This window comes from Triticum dicoccoides, chromosome 5B, assembly GCF_002162155.2.
Source record: "Triticum dicoccoides isolate Atlit2015 ecotype Zavitan chromosome 5B, WEW_v2.0, whole genome shotgun sequence".
NCBI lineage: Eukaryota > Viridiplantae > Streptophyta > Magnoliopsida > Poales > Poaceae > Triticum > Triticum dicoccoides.
In genome coordinates this window covers 29,133,751-29,148,717 of record NC_041389.1, presented here as the reverse complement: position 1 = coordinate 29,148,717, position 14,967 = coordinate 29,133,751, and the positions used below count along the sequence as shown (strand labels likewise).

The 14,967-nt window shown below is 45.1% G+C and overlaps 1 pseudogene; it reads left to right on the top strand.

Annotated features, from left to right (window-relative positions):
* Positions 1–5,450: 5,450 nt before the first annotated feature.
* On the top strand, positions 5,451–7,128 carry LOC119308969 (annotated as a pseudogene).
* The last annotated feature ends 7,839 nt before the right edge of the window (positions 7,129–14,967 follow it).

The following is a 14,967-nucleotide window of genomic DNA, read 5'->3' as shown; positions in this document are numbered from 1 at the left end:
TGGGGGGGGGGGCTATCCAAAACTTTGAACAAAGGAGCGTGAACAACTACGTGTAGAGATGAACATGGAATCTTCATGGCGCATCGGCGACTTGCTATAATGGTTTAACATCACCTGCTATTCTTGAGGTCAGGGCTATTGGTAAGGCATTAACTTTAGCCTCTGATGCGCATTGGTGCGGAAATCAGTTGCCATATATTTCAGTGAGATTTGATTGTGTGAAATAGAACCATTTAGACTGAAAACATGTGGAAAAAATTAAAATACATACGACTTGTTATATTTGATTATATGTAGTTGTAATATATTTATTAAATACAAATAAAATAGAATAAAAATATTTTTTCATGCATGGTTGCATTGTGGTGGGTCTTTTCTCATGCATGGTGGTGGGTCTTTTCTCATGCATGGTTGCATGTTATGATGGGTCTTTTCTCATGCATGGTTAAATGTTAAAGTAGGTCTTATTCCATCCATAATTGTATGTGTGGCAATGCTTGCATGTTGAGATACATATTTAGTGGGGATCATTCTCTAAGGTATATAGGACGTGCGACCAGTGAAAATGAGTATCCATTGCATTGAGGTGATCAAGTGCCTTTATAAAATATTACCCACCAATGCCATCTATAGGTGACAAAAAATGTTTCACAAAGAGGAATTCTATGGCTGGGACGGCCCATGCAGTAGGGACCTCCTATGTTGTGCTCTGCGCGTTAAGAAAAGACGCAATGCGGCCATTTGGTCCGGCCCATGTCCCCGCGGCCTGTCTTTTAAATTTCGCTTTTATTTTTATTTTTATTTTCTGTTTTCGTTTTTTCCATTTTATATAATATGGAACTTCCAAAAGTTCTGAAAATTTTAAAAAATAAAAATATTGAAAAATGATAAAATGTTTGTGGATTCAAAATTTTCTTATTCAAAAATTGTTTGAAATTTTAAAAACAAATAATCGGGAAATCAGAAAATGTTCATAATTTTTCAAAACATACATGTATTAATAATGTTACTGATAAGGCCTAGGGTCAGACACAGTAGCGACGGCAGGAAAAAGCGAAGCCCCAGGCAGCTTTTGGGGGCACTGTAGCACTATAGCTACAGTGATGTTTCGGTACCCAAAGGAAATTGGTGTCGCGTCCCATGCAGCGGCCCGGGCTGCTTGGGGCCTGTCTCCGCCACTGCTCAGACATGTACAACTAGAAGCCATAAGAGCAAGTATAATAAGGTGATGTAGGCGGGCTCTAAGAATTTAAATATTATATTTTTGCTTAGTTCGAAGAGAGAGACTAGAAGAGAGGAGAGAAGCGGGCTACTAGTTAACAGCCGGCTGCAACACGTGCTCATAGTTATTTTGTGAGAGAGTGATGTGAGTCATGTATCAACAAAGTAGTACATATTTAAATCCGCCTATTGTACTTGCCGGCTATAAATTTGCCTATAGATGACGTGGCTATATTATTAACCATGCTCTAAGCTTTGTTGAGTGTCGTTGGCCGAGGGGCAGAGGCATGGCACCGCACTGTCATGTCATGTTTTTTTTTGAAACTGTCATGTCATGTTCAGGTGGCAGGTTGAGGTATAGAGGGATTAGGGGACAAGATCTACGAGCATTTAAATGCGAGCGATTCATTGCTGCTGATTGACCGTGCGTGATCATCGAGCAGGTCTGGAGAGTCCAGCGTATGTTTAGTTTTCTTTAGGCAGCGCGTATGCTTTTTTCTTTAGAATGGCAGAGCGTATGCTAAGTTGTCAGGGCTATGTCTCATCCGTATCGATTCCTGTTAGGAATCGCCTACGAGCGAGCAAATCGGGCCAACCCATTAGTGCAATCGCCCGTGGGGTAGCTGTAGGTTCGCTCTCTCTGCTCCGTTTTTTCTTTGTTATTTTTATTTTCCATTTTCTGTTGTTTTTCCGTTCATTTTCTTTGATTTTTTCCTTTTTTATATTTTGTTTTTATTGGATTTTCTGTTGTTTTCTCATTGGTTTTTTATTGTTCTTATTTCCTTCATTATATTTCGTTTTTCCATTGATTTTTCATTTGTCTTTCTTTTGCTTTTTTATTGTTTTCTTTTCGATTGTTCTTTTTTTTTCTTTGCTATATTTTGTTTTCTCATTGGTTTTTTCTTTCTTCGTTATACCTGTTGTTTTGTTTTGTTTATTTCTTGTTTTTTGTATTGTTTGGTCTATTTGCTTTTCTTTTTGCTTCTTTGTCAATTTTAATTGGTCTTCTTTTTAAACACATTTCTACCTTTTCTCATTATACAATGTACCTTTTTAGCGCACATGTGAAACATTTATTTTGATACACTTTGGACATTTTTCAAATAATACATGTTGTACATTATTTGAAAATACATATTTTGAACACTTATTTGAATACTAGGTAATATTTTCCAAATACACATTGTATATTTTCGTAATGACAATAAAAATTTGATTAAACTACGTGGACATTTTTTTACTTTTTAAAATATTCATGGACATTTTTTGGACACACCTGAATATTTTTTCTAAAATGTCACCTACATTTTCCTGATGGGAATAACCATTTTTAAACCTATGCGAACATATTTTTACATTGTATAAATATGTTTTATAAGTGACAACTTTTTTTTAATATTTGGAATTTTTCTTTAAAAGGTGTCGTACATTTTTATAATGGTATGTAACATTTTTACATTACCCAAATACTTTTTATTATATTGTATACACATTTTAAAAAAGTTATCATATGTTTTTTAGAATATAAACATTCCAGCTAATAGGGTCTACCCTAATAGCTAGTGATCACCAAATATTATGGTCCCAAAAATAAATATTCCAGCTATTTTCTCTTTTTTTTAGGATAGCAATTTTCTCTTTTGAGAATTAATATTATGGTCTCAAAAAACCTGTAAGCCGGACCCATGCGCCACCACGCATAAGCTTTTAGGCCAACTCTAACGCATGACCCTAAATCATTTGGTTCTCTGTCTGTTTGAGCCCAAACAGACAGACGAGTAGGTCCAATGCGCATCCCTATTCTCAAATTGTGTGCGTTTTTGTCCAACTCGCCCCATTCCAGGTCCATGGTTGAGCGAGCTTTGCGGTGACATGGACAACGAACGAACGGGCACACGGCGTCTCGACGTCCGCCTCGGGCCTGCGTGTGGGCTGTCCAACCAACTCCCACCGCCCCTAGTCAATGCGCATGGATGGTTGGGCCTACAAGTCAGCCACCCAGATGGCCCCCAAGCCACACCCTTTTTTATGGCGAAGCCGTGGACTTCCGCTGCCACTTCCACTTCCCCATCCTCATCCACTTCCCCACCATTGCCCCCTCTATCGGAGACACCAAACCCTAGCCGTCGTCCACCTCGCTCTCCGCCGGCCATGGGGTTCTGGAAGTGGCACCCCGGCAAGAAATGCAAGCACGACCACGAGGCGGGCTCGTCGTCCGCCTCGTCTGGAAGTGCAGACAGCCACTCCACTTCGTGGGCTTCTTTCTCCATCTCTCCTCCAGCGGTCGTGCCTCGCTTCAGGTCGTACATGAAGGGTCGCCTTCTACCATCGTACTGGAGATCGGCACCCCGCTGCCCTGGTCAGATGCACACCTCCCCAATGACCATTCCCCCCGTCCCGGCAAGCAGTCGTGCCCGCTTGCAGGAGATTGCCCGTCGTCGCAACCGAACCCCGCGCCAGCACCTCGCTGACCGCAGGTACGACGTCGGCTCGCCCCTCTGGGACACATGGTTCCAGGACGAGCACGACATGCGTCGGCAAACATTTTCAGCCGGTTGTGGTCATAGCCCGACCCATGTGCCTCGCGAGTCCGCACCAAGCCCACCTAGAGTGCGCGGCCTGACGCCAACGCCCTCTCCCTCCGCGTTGCCGCCGCCTCCGCAGCCTCTCGCCATGACAGCCGAGGAGGAGGAGTGGCTCGTGCAGGCGGTCATGGAGGACTCCGAGCGGGAGTACAAGCGCCTCCAGGTGGATGAATGGGAGGGCCTGTTGGAGATGCTCGACCTGTCGGCCTCCGGAAACGTCTACGCGCCGGAGCTGGACGTGAAGCAGGAGGTGAAGATGGAGGTGAAGGGGGAGGCTACAGAGGAGCGTGTCATGGTCGCCGTGGTTATCACCACCATCATCACTGCCGCCGCCGCCGCAGCCTACGCAACACGCGCCCAGCCCATTCTGGGGGCCGCCGCTCCACCTCGCCCCGACCCTACATCGACTTGACGAGCTACGACGAGGATGGTGGCGCCTGAAGACGGCGACGGGGACAGCTTCGACGGCTACGACATCAGCGGCGACTACTTCTGCGGCGTGCGTGGCGGCCGCATTAGCTTTTCTTAATGTTTTTTAATTTCATCTTAAGTACTGTGGGTGGGTCGTGACTATGATGGACTTTTTAATTAAGTTATGTATGTTTTAACCTATTTTGCAATGCCTTTTCCGGTGTGTTTCTTTTTAAGTCCAATGCGGACACGTTTTGGGATGCGCCTATTCGTTGGGTGCCCCCACCCGTGGACGGCCCAACCAGACATAGACGTCCGTTTGGGGTCGTGCGTTAGAGTTGGCCTTACTACTACTCCCTCTGTTCGGGTTTATTAAGCCTCTTAGCATCACAAGTATGTCCTTTTTTATAAGGCCTCGCTTTGGAAAGGTGCATGCATGCAACCATTTCATTGGTTGCATTGAAAGTCATTGTTGTTGGTGCCATGACTGGGAAATTAATATACTTCATGCGTGTTTTTTCATTGGCTGCATGCATGTGAAAGAGTGCATTGAGAGTGAAATGGAAGAATTAATGTGAGCAAATTACTATATGTCTTGGTCTAAGAGAAGTTGTCTTTAGGCCTAATAAACCCGGACTGAGGGAGTACATCGGTACTAGCCCTGTAAAAAAATATCTGCACTAAAATATAAGCCAAATTGTAAAAACGTCTTATACTTTGGTACGGAGGGAGTAGTAATCTAAGATAATCTTGCCTAAAATAGGTAATCTAGAGCAGGTAAATGGTTGCCAAAGTCACTCGTATCCCCAGTTCTTGATCCAAGTACGTGTGTAAACGAATTGGTAAGGGCGTTCCGTGTACACACACGTTCAACAGGCGATAGGATGTAAAGCTCAACAAGCTTTAAACTCTATCTCCTTTCCTTTTGAAAAGTTGATCTCTGTACACTGTTTGGGTTGCAAATAAATAAAATCAAGGGCACTCTTTGAGGGCAAAAAAAAAAAGTTCCCGAGGGATGCATGCGTCTATACTTCTTCCACGCCGAGCTGTTTGAGTACTGTGCCGCCGCCGCAGCATTTACAGCCAATTCCTCCATCTGTGCAAGCCTTTTGAATTCCTGAACCACTACCAGCGTGCGCTCCGTGTTTATATACGGTTGCTCTGCCCATCAAACCTTCTCCTTCACCATTCTCACAAATGCGACCTCCCACTCCACCAAAGAGACCGAAGGAAATGGAGGCCGGCGGTCCTCGTAGGAAGAAGCGGAAACCAGCCGGGGTCGAGACCGCCGACGAGGCCCCGGAACCGGCGGCGACGGAAGCGCCCGATCCCGGAGTGGTGGGCCAAGAAGACTATGGACTCGTCGACCGCATCAGCAGCCTCCCCGACGCCGTCCTCAGCGACATCATCTCCCTCCTCCCCACCGACGAAGGCGCCCGCACCCAAATCCTCGCCACCTCTGGCTCTCCGCCCCACTTAACCTCGACTGCACTCACCTGCTAAAACGTTATGGTCTTGGGCGTGCTGACCGTCGTCAGCGTGCTGCTGATGCCGTATCACGCATCCTTTCTTCCCATGCCGGTCCCGGTCGTCGCCTCCGCGTGGAGGGTGGCCACTTTGGCCTTGCTACCGTCGATGACTGGCTCCGGTCCGGCGCTCTCGACAACCTACAGGAGCTCGAGCTTGGCAGTGGTTATTACTCAACGGAGGTACCGCTGCCGTCACAAACCTTCCGCTTCGCACCCACCCTGCGCGTTGCCACAATCAAAAATTGCGACCTCCCCGACGGCACCGTCCAAGGGCTTCACTCTCCGCTGCTCAAGCAGCTTGGGCTGGATGGTGTGAGCATTTCAGAGTGCTCGCTGCACAGCTTGATTGCCAGTTGCCCCGCTCTCGAGTGCTTGCTGATATTACAAAGCTTTGATTTCTGCTCCCTTCGGATCAACTCCCTTACCCTTAGGAGAATTGGTGTTGATAATAACAATAGTGCTTACCGAAATCGTGTCCATTTAAAGGATCTCATTATCGAGAATGCCCCTTGGCTTGAGAAGTTGCTCAATCTTCATTTCGGCACTGATCTGCATGTATCTGTGGTCTCAGCGCCTCAACTGGAGACAATAGGCTACCTTTCTGATGGTTACTACAAGAATGCCAATCAGGATTATCTCTGCAGATTCGAGTTTGGCTCCACAATTATTCAGGTACTACCATTTTGAGTCATTTCAATTTCAATTTTGTTTGCTGAAAAATTATTTATCACTTGATTTGTGAATGGGCTCCCGCAAAAAATCAAAAGACACTAATATGTTGCCTTTCATGTTTGCCAAAGGGATCGCACGTTGATAAGCTGGCAATGGTGGTCCGCACAGCCAAGACTTTAGCTGTCCAACTGAGAGTACTAAGTTTGGATACGGTTATTGAGCTGATGACATGCTTTCCATGCTTGGAGAAGCTGTACATTCAGACTGGGGTGATGATTCTTCATTCATTGAATGTTCAAACACTTTTGTTCTTCTTCTCTTCTCAAATGATTGGTTTACTTATTTCTGTATGTTATTTTTAGTTTCGTGTGCGAGAGCCAAAGCCAAACAATTTGTGGCGTTGCAAACACCGGGATCTGACCAGATGTCCTGATATCCGTCTGAAGACAATAGCGTTGGATTCCTATCGTGGCATCAAGTCTGAAGTTAACTTTGTGACATTCTTTGTATTGAATGCGAGAGTGCTAGAGCTGGTGAAGCTTGGGGGTTGCTCCGGCAATAAGGAATTCTTGGCAGAACAACGTAGGAAGCTTCAGCTGGATGAAAGGGCTTCAAAAGGGGCTCAGATTCATTTTACAATTCATAATTGCGTCCGTTATTCCCTGGGTCATGTTCGTGATTTGGATTTAGTTGATCCATTCTTAGTGTAGTGTCGAAGATGCTTCCCACTTGGTTTGTTCCATTGACGAGTTGCTCTTGCCTATCGGCTTATCCCATTTTTTTTTGTTTGGTCCAGCCTTCACTAGTTGTGGTGTTTGTAGTTTCTTTAATACTATCCTGGAAACTTATTAAAGGACCTATCTGTGCTGTTTGCTTGATATACTATGTGGGAACTCTTGCCTATCAGCCTATCCAATTTAGTGTTTTGATTAGTTGTGTTTTTTGTACTAGCTTCTTAAGTTTATAAAATCCTGGAACCTTGTGAGACCACATGAGGTATTTATGATGTACTTACTACATACCTTCTTATCGATGTACTAATCTGACCTCTCTTCAAGGGGCTCCACTTCCAGAGGCAGATTTTGAGGAGGTTTGCAGTTGGTGAAGTGATTGAAAGGTTCATTCTTTGGAGCTAAGATTATTCGACCATTGCTGAGAACTAGGTAGCAGTTGGTGAATTGTGTGATCAGTTGAAGTCGTATCTGTAGCTGCCAGTTCTTGGCAGTAGTGATAGGCAAAAGCAGTGGCAAGAAAAAGTTATCCTTCTATTTAGCTTTTAAAAGACTGTTAGAACTCCTGCTTGTTATAAATTATAATCCTACCTTTGGAAGCGTCCCTTTCTACGGAAGAATTATTTGGAACAAGTAAAAGAAGAACTATTTACGAGGACTTGATGCTGAATTGATAGAGCAAATCACAAAACTGGACATGAAGATTCAGTACAAAGTATTTCTACAAGATTCGGTACAATTTTTTTAATATAAATGGTTTAGGATGGCTAATACTCACTAGTAGAAAACAGGGCATTTGTCCCGGTTGGTAAGGGCCTTTTGTCCCGGTTCTTGAACCGGGACTAAATGGTCGTTACTAATGCCTCCTCATTTAGTCCCGGTTCTAACACGAACCGGGACAGATGGGCCTCCACGTGGCCGGTGCGCCGAGCCCAGGCAGGAGGGCCTTTGGTCCCGGTTGGTGGCACCAACCGGGACCAAAAGGCATCCACACGTCAGCATTTCAGTGGCTCTGGGGTTTTTGTTTTTTTTTTAAAGGGGGGGTTGGGGGTTTTGGGGGGTTAATTTAGGTCTTTCATATATTGTGTTAGCTAGCTAATTAATAGAGAGAAGTGTCCTCTCTTATGTCCGTGTTTGGTCGACGCTACGTACAGTACATAGAGAGGCCCTCGACACGCTAGCTAGTAAGAAAATGAAGGAAACCATTAAGTATAGAAGTTCATCATGCATATCGAGAGAAGTGATCGATCGACCTCTCCTTCTTTGAGAGATTGGTCGAACAACAAGTTTTCGTATTATCTATCTGACCCTACTGGCTACATACATATACAATATGTAAGATCTCTTACAATCCCCTAGCAATTGAAATCAACTTCCACATGGTATTCTCCGGCTTTATTGATGACGTGGTCAAGAAAGAATCCCGCCAATTCCTCTTGAATTACTTTCATGCGATCTTGTTCTAGGAGTTCATCCCGCATCTGCCACGTCTAATTTGAAAAAGGGGGTTAATACACATATGAATGAAACTCAACAGAAATGATGGTGTAATAAAATGAAATTGTGAATACTATTGCTTACACACTTCATATTGTCTTTTAGAGTAGCCCCGCTTATTTTTCAAAGTCGCGTTGTAGATGAACTCGCACACGTAGTATCCATAGAAATTATTCTCTTCTTCCTGCCACAAGCATTTTACGAGAAATACAGGTCAATGGAACTGATAATGAAGCATTATAAATGGCATTGATGAAAGTACAACTATAGAATCAACAGGAGATGCGCGCAACTAGCTAGCTAGTAGTACTTACTTTCTGGTATGTATATCGCAGCTCCTTCGGCAGTCCCGGAACTTCTGCGATGAACTATTTCCAAACCCTGCAAGACAAAGAAAATAATTATTCTTACTTGAGATATCAGGAAATGAACAAAAAGTTGCCGATATGGTGCGATAATGATCGATTATACTTACTTGTTGAGCATTTTAGTCATGTCCGCATAGGTTTCTGGATTTTTTCGTCTCGACTCTAAGACGTTTACTACTCCCCGCTCAAGCTTAATCTCTAGAAGAACATAGTGGAATCTGCGCACGCATGCATAACTCATCAATTACATTACTATAACCTCGCTCGAGTAATAAGGGAAATCGAATGTGCACACGACAGTAACACTCACTCGAAGTTGTAAGGAAAGAGTATTAAATCATTGTTTTGATTTTTGATCAACGATTGTAGCAAGTTGGCATCGACCTCTTCGGCGTGCTTTGTAACCTGAATTTCATCTATGATATTTGTGTTAATGAACCCAATATCATACAACCACTAGTAGAAAAATGACCTAATGTGAGACACATTAGTCTCGGTTCGATTTCGGCCCGGTGCTAATGGTACCATTAGTGCCGGTTTGAATGGCTATGCATTAATGCCGGTTCGTTTTGACTCTTTAGTACCGGTTCGTGTCACAAAGCGGTACTAAAAGGGTGGTGTCAGGCTGGCGTCAGGCCGGGGCCCCGCGATCACCTTTAGTACCGGTTCATGGCACAAACCGGTACTAAAGGGCTAACCTTTAGTACCGGTTCGTGCCATGAACCGGTACTAAAAGGGTTTGACCTATAGTCCTGGTTGGAGACACAAACCGGGACTATAGGGCAATTTTCAAACTCTACCCCCCCTATCACCATTTCAGTTTTGAAAAATACAAAAGAAAATGATAAAAAATGATAAAAAATGAAATTCTTCGAGATGTAGTTATATTACTACATCTACTAGTTAGGAAAATTTAAAAACTTAAATTTGGACTTGTTTTGCAAAAAGTGTAGGGAAAATGTAAAATGGCTATAACTTTTGCATACGATGTCGGAAAAAAACGTATAATATGTCAAAAAATTCAACACGAAAATCCGCATCCGATTTTAACCGCCTACGGCCTGTTTGCAAAGTTTTAGAATCCTCAAATTCTAAAAGGAAAAAAATATATGCTCAAATTTCAGTTTTTTTAATTTTGGTTAAATCTGGTCAAACTATGGTCAAACTAATTATTCAAGAAGTATTAATGTTGCTACATAATTATTCAAGAATATTAGTGTTACTAAATAATTATTTCAATTTTTTGAATTTTGGTCAAATCGGGTCAAACTATGATCAAATCTGGTCAAACTATGGTCAAACTGTGGTCAAACTTATTCAACAAATATTAGTGTTACTAACTGTTTTTTAGAATAATAGTTCCAAACTCAAACGGTAAAACGTGTGACCTAATGCTCAAGCTAAACTGCTGAGGGTTAATAGGATTGACAGCTAACATTTGTCAAGAAAATAACAAGTGCAGACTTGGAAAGTAGGGGGAATAAAACTCCGAAGTTAAGCGTGCTCAAGCTGGGGGAGTGAGAGGATGGGTGACCGGCCGGGAAGTTAGACGATTTGAAATGAGTGATCCACACTTGAGTAGTTAAGATGGGTGATTAGAGACTAAATCATCAAATAATTCAAAAAAGTGAAAAACGAAAAATAAATAAATATTTTTTACAAAATTTTCAAAAAATAAATTCAAAAAATATATATCTTTAGTACCGGTTGGTAACATCAACCGGTACTAAAGGTCCCCCATACCACGATGCGAGCTCACGCCACGTGGTGGGCCTTTAGTGGCGGTTCGTGCCGAACTGGTACTAAAGGGGGGGGGGGCTTTAGTCTCCACCCTTTAGTGCCGGTTGCAGAACCGGCACTAAAGGCCCTTACGAACCGGTTTTAAAGGTCCGTTTTCTACTAGTGGTTTCTTGTTTTTTGCACTTGACGATCTTCAATCTGCATAATATAGTGAGGATAATTAATTATAAATACATGCAAATGAAAGAGCCGAGCTATATATAGAGACTTAATGACAGAAATAGTACTTACAGACAGTAGCAAAAGACCGTTAATTTATCGAGGGCCTTTTGATTGAAGAACTCGAAGAACTCCTCAAATGGAACAATCAAGATCAGTTCCAACGAGGTCGTGCTCCTATTTAATATTCAGATACAAAGCATTCGTCCCCCCAGAGTCTCTTCAGATTTTCATGTACCAACTATGGAATCTTCGCATCATCGTTGTTAGAGATTTTTCATCTTTGACGAGTGGCTTCCCATACTCGTATCTGTGTTCGTCCACCTCCAAGAAATCAAAATGTACATCATCAGGCAGGTAATCTCCAAGATTGTTATAACCGGGCACCGTCCCCGGAGCATTAGCGACGATGTCGCTAGACACATTAAGCGCGGGGCACGATTGCTTTGCTTGTTCGCCGAGATGGGCAATTTTTTTCCCAGCTGCTCGTTCTTTTAACCTTTTATCACTCACACTACTTCCCGACCGGTTAGCTTCGAGATATGTCCTTGCAGTAATGCGCTCATAGTTGTTTTTCGGCGGAGACTTTGGTGGTTTCCTCAGGGCATCGATAGTGCGCTTTGCTTTCACCGGATCTACCTTCTCCTCCGGAGGTGGATGTCTCTTTGCTTTCACCCCTTCAAAGAAGTCATTCACTTTGGCCTGCACGATCTTCGCGTTTTCCTCCTCGGTCCTCTCGTATAGTCACTTCTCTAGAGGCTTGAGAGAAGGACTGTATCTGTATTGCCTCCCTCCTCTGCTGGCTGTACTGCTAGACGTCGGAGCAGACGGAGCGGCTGCGGCGTCTGTCTTCTTTCGTGCTTGTTTACGAGGCGGAGGAGAAGGACTACGATGCGCCGGAGCAGCCGGGGCGGCGGCGGGTCTCTTCCGCCCTTGCTGGCGAGGCGGAGAAGGAGGAGGCAGAGTGCTCGGGCGCGCCGGCGCAGGCGGAAAAGGAGGCGGAGTGCCGCCACGCGCCGGAGAAGGAGGAGGCTGCTGGCTGCTCGGGCGCGCCGGCGCGGGCGGAGAAGGAGGAGGAGTGCTGCCACGCGTCGGAGAAGGAGGCCGAGTGCCCTGATCATCACTCGCCGGAGGAGGAGGCGGTGGAGGAGGCGGCGTGCCCTGACTCGCCGGATGAGGAGGAGGAGGAGGTGTCCAGTTCGGAAGCTTGATGAACTCCTTTCGCCATAGGCATGGAGTCTTCAGAGCAGAACCCAGCCGAGTCTCCCCTTCACCGGTAGGGTGGTCAAGATGGAGGTCCGCAAATCCCTCCGTTATTTTGTCCACCGTCACCCTAGCATATCCTTCTGGAATCGGACGACAGTGAAAAGTTGCGCCGGGTTCAGAAGGTCAAACTTGGCCGACAGCCGCCTTGACTTTTAAGTTCTGCCATTGCGTCATAAGGTGGCAATTTTGAGCCTCCGTGATAAAATCCACGGGGTAGCTTGTCACATCCCTAGCTTCTGGCAATGCACTAGTGCTAGTCTTTAGTGATGCATCATGTTTACTTTTACAGAAAATTAAAATGGGGATTGTCCAAACCCTAGCATTAAAGGAATTCACTAGGTTCACCTAAAATATTTTCAGTAAGTCCAAATGGCTTTAGAAAAATGTTCATCATTTATGGGAAATACTGTAAACAGTAGCCAGAGGTGATGCACATTTTTCCATGACATATTTGGGCTCTGAATTAAATCATACTCTATTTGAATTTGGACATTTAAATTCTATAAAATATTTTAAATGTCCAAATAATCCTAAACTAAAATGTTCCATGTTGGTTATATTCTAAACAGTGGGCATGAGCAGTTTGGTGATTTTTGAAAGTGCCTAAGCATTTTAGAAAAGCCACAAAGTTACAGAAGAAATAGAAAACAGAAATAAAAGGGAGAGAGAGAGACTTACCTGGCCACACTGTGCAGGCCACCTCGCCGGCCCAGTTGGCAGCCCATCTGCTGGCCCAGCCCAGCAGCCCTCCCCCTGTCGTCTTCCTCCTGCCAGGAGGACAGACAGGTGCGTGGCAAGAGCGCCGACGACGCCTTGCCACCTCCTGCTTCAGCCGCGCAGCCTCGACCCCCCAGGCGTGCCATGGAGACGCCACGCAGCCCCCCTACTCCTCTCGCTCTCTCCCCATGCTCATTCCCTCCCCCGGATCTCTCTCCCTCACGCACCGAGCGGAGTCCATCGCCGCCGTTCACTGCCACCGCGTCCACCGAGCTCCCCTCGCCCCTCTGTTTTGTCCAACGGGCTCGCCTGCGGTTGGCTCTACTCCAGTTTCTTCCTCCTCTCGTGGGTTTTGTAACCCCTGCGTCCGAAAAACCAACCTTCCACGGAATGGAGCCTGGCGTGCCTCGTGTCCGTCCAGTGTGCTCAAGATTCCCGAGGGCCATTGTGAGCTCGTCCTTCTCCCTGTCTGGAACGAACGTCCCTTGCTGCGCTGCATCGATATAGTGTCGAAGCTTGTTGACTGGTGTTTTCAGTTGCTCGTCCGTCCAACGGCACTTCCCTGATACAGGGTCCAAGGTTCCGCCAGCCCCGAAGAACCAAGTCCGGCAACGGTCTGGCCAGTTCATTGTCTCTGGTTTGATCCCTTTATCAAGCAGATCATTCTCAGCCTTGGACCACTTAGGCCGGGCTTTGAGGTAGCCACCTGACCCCGTGCGTTGGTGAAACTTCTTCTTTGCAGCATTTTGCTTGTCTGTCGCCGACATCTTCTTACTCTATTCCGATGTTGTGTGGGCCACAAATGCAGGCCAATGATCTCTGATCTTCTCATATTTGCCGATGAATTCTGGTGTCTCTTCTTTGTCGACAAACTTTTTCAACTCTTTCCTCCACCTCCTGAATAGGCCTGCCATCTTCTTAAGAGCACAAGACTTGATTAATTGCTTTGTAACTGGCTTCTCCAAATCCTCCTCTGGCGGTAGGGTGAAATTTGCCTTCAGCTCAGTCCAAAGATCATCTTTCTGCATATCATTGACATAAGACACCTGAGGGTCTTCCTCCTTAGGCTTATACCATTGGTGGATGCTGATCGGGATCTTGTCCCTAACAAGAACCCCGCACTGAGCAGCAAATGCGTTCTTTGTTCGTATGGGTTCAATCGATTTGCCGTCGCGCGCGATTGCTGTGATCTCAAACCTTTCATCCGAGCTCAACTTTTTCTTTCGGGCCTCGTCTCCTTACCGAAGTTGTGCTCAATCCGGAGGGCTAGAAAAAAGAAGAAAGAGGAGAGTTAATTAATATGTGTACATATACCAAAACAATGAATGCATCAATTAGCTAGTTAGCACAGGCTTAACTAATATATATACATGGCCAGACTCGGTTCGGTCACCGGAGCTGTCATCACGGTCTCCTTCTTGCACCGTCATTGGGTGACCGAAGCCATCCTCATGGTCTCCTTCTTGCACCGGCATTTGATCAAAGGAGCCATCATAATTGCCTGCTTCTTCACCCTATCCTTCCAGACCATCGGTGTCATTCAGAAACGATAAGACGGCATCACTTCCATGTGCGATTATCTCCTCCAACATCACTTCTGTTGCTTCATCTCGGGGGGGTGTCCATAGTTTCTACAAATATTTACAACATGGCAATTATTATTCAAACATGACAGATATGGATATATTAGTGGCAAACGTAGAACTAGCTAGCTAATCACAGTAAGGAATCATATTAATTAGTGGCCTCGACGCTGCTTCTATAGGGTTTGGGGTGGCCTCGACAACGCTTCAAGGGGGTAATATCGACAACGACGAGATACATACACGGGAAAATAATGTTATCGGGGAGGGGGTATATATATATCGACCCCCCCCCTCGTGTTGAAGTTATCGGGAGAGGGTATATCGACCCCCCCCCCCACGTGTTGAAGTTATCGGGAGGGATTTATATCGACAACGACGACATACGTACATGAGAAAATAATAGTAACAGGGAGGGGTATATCGAC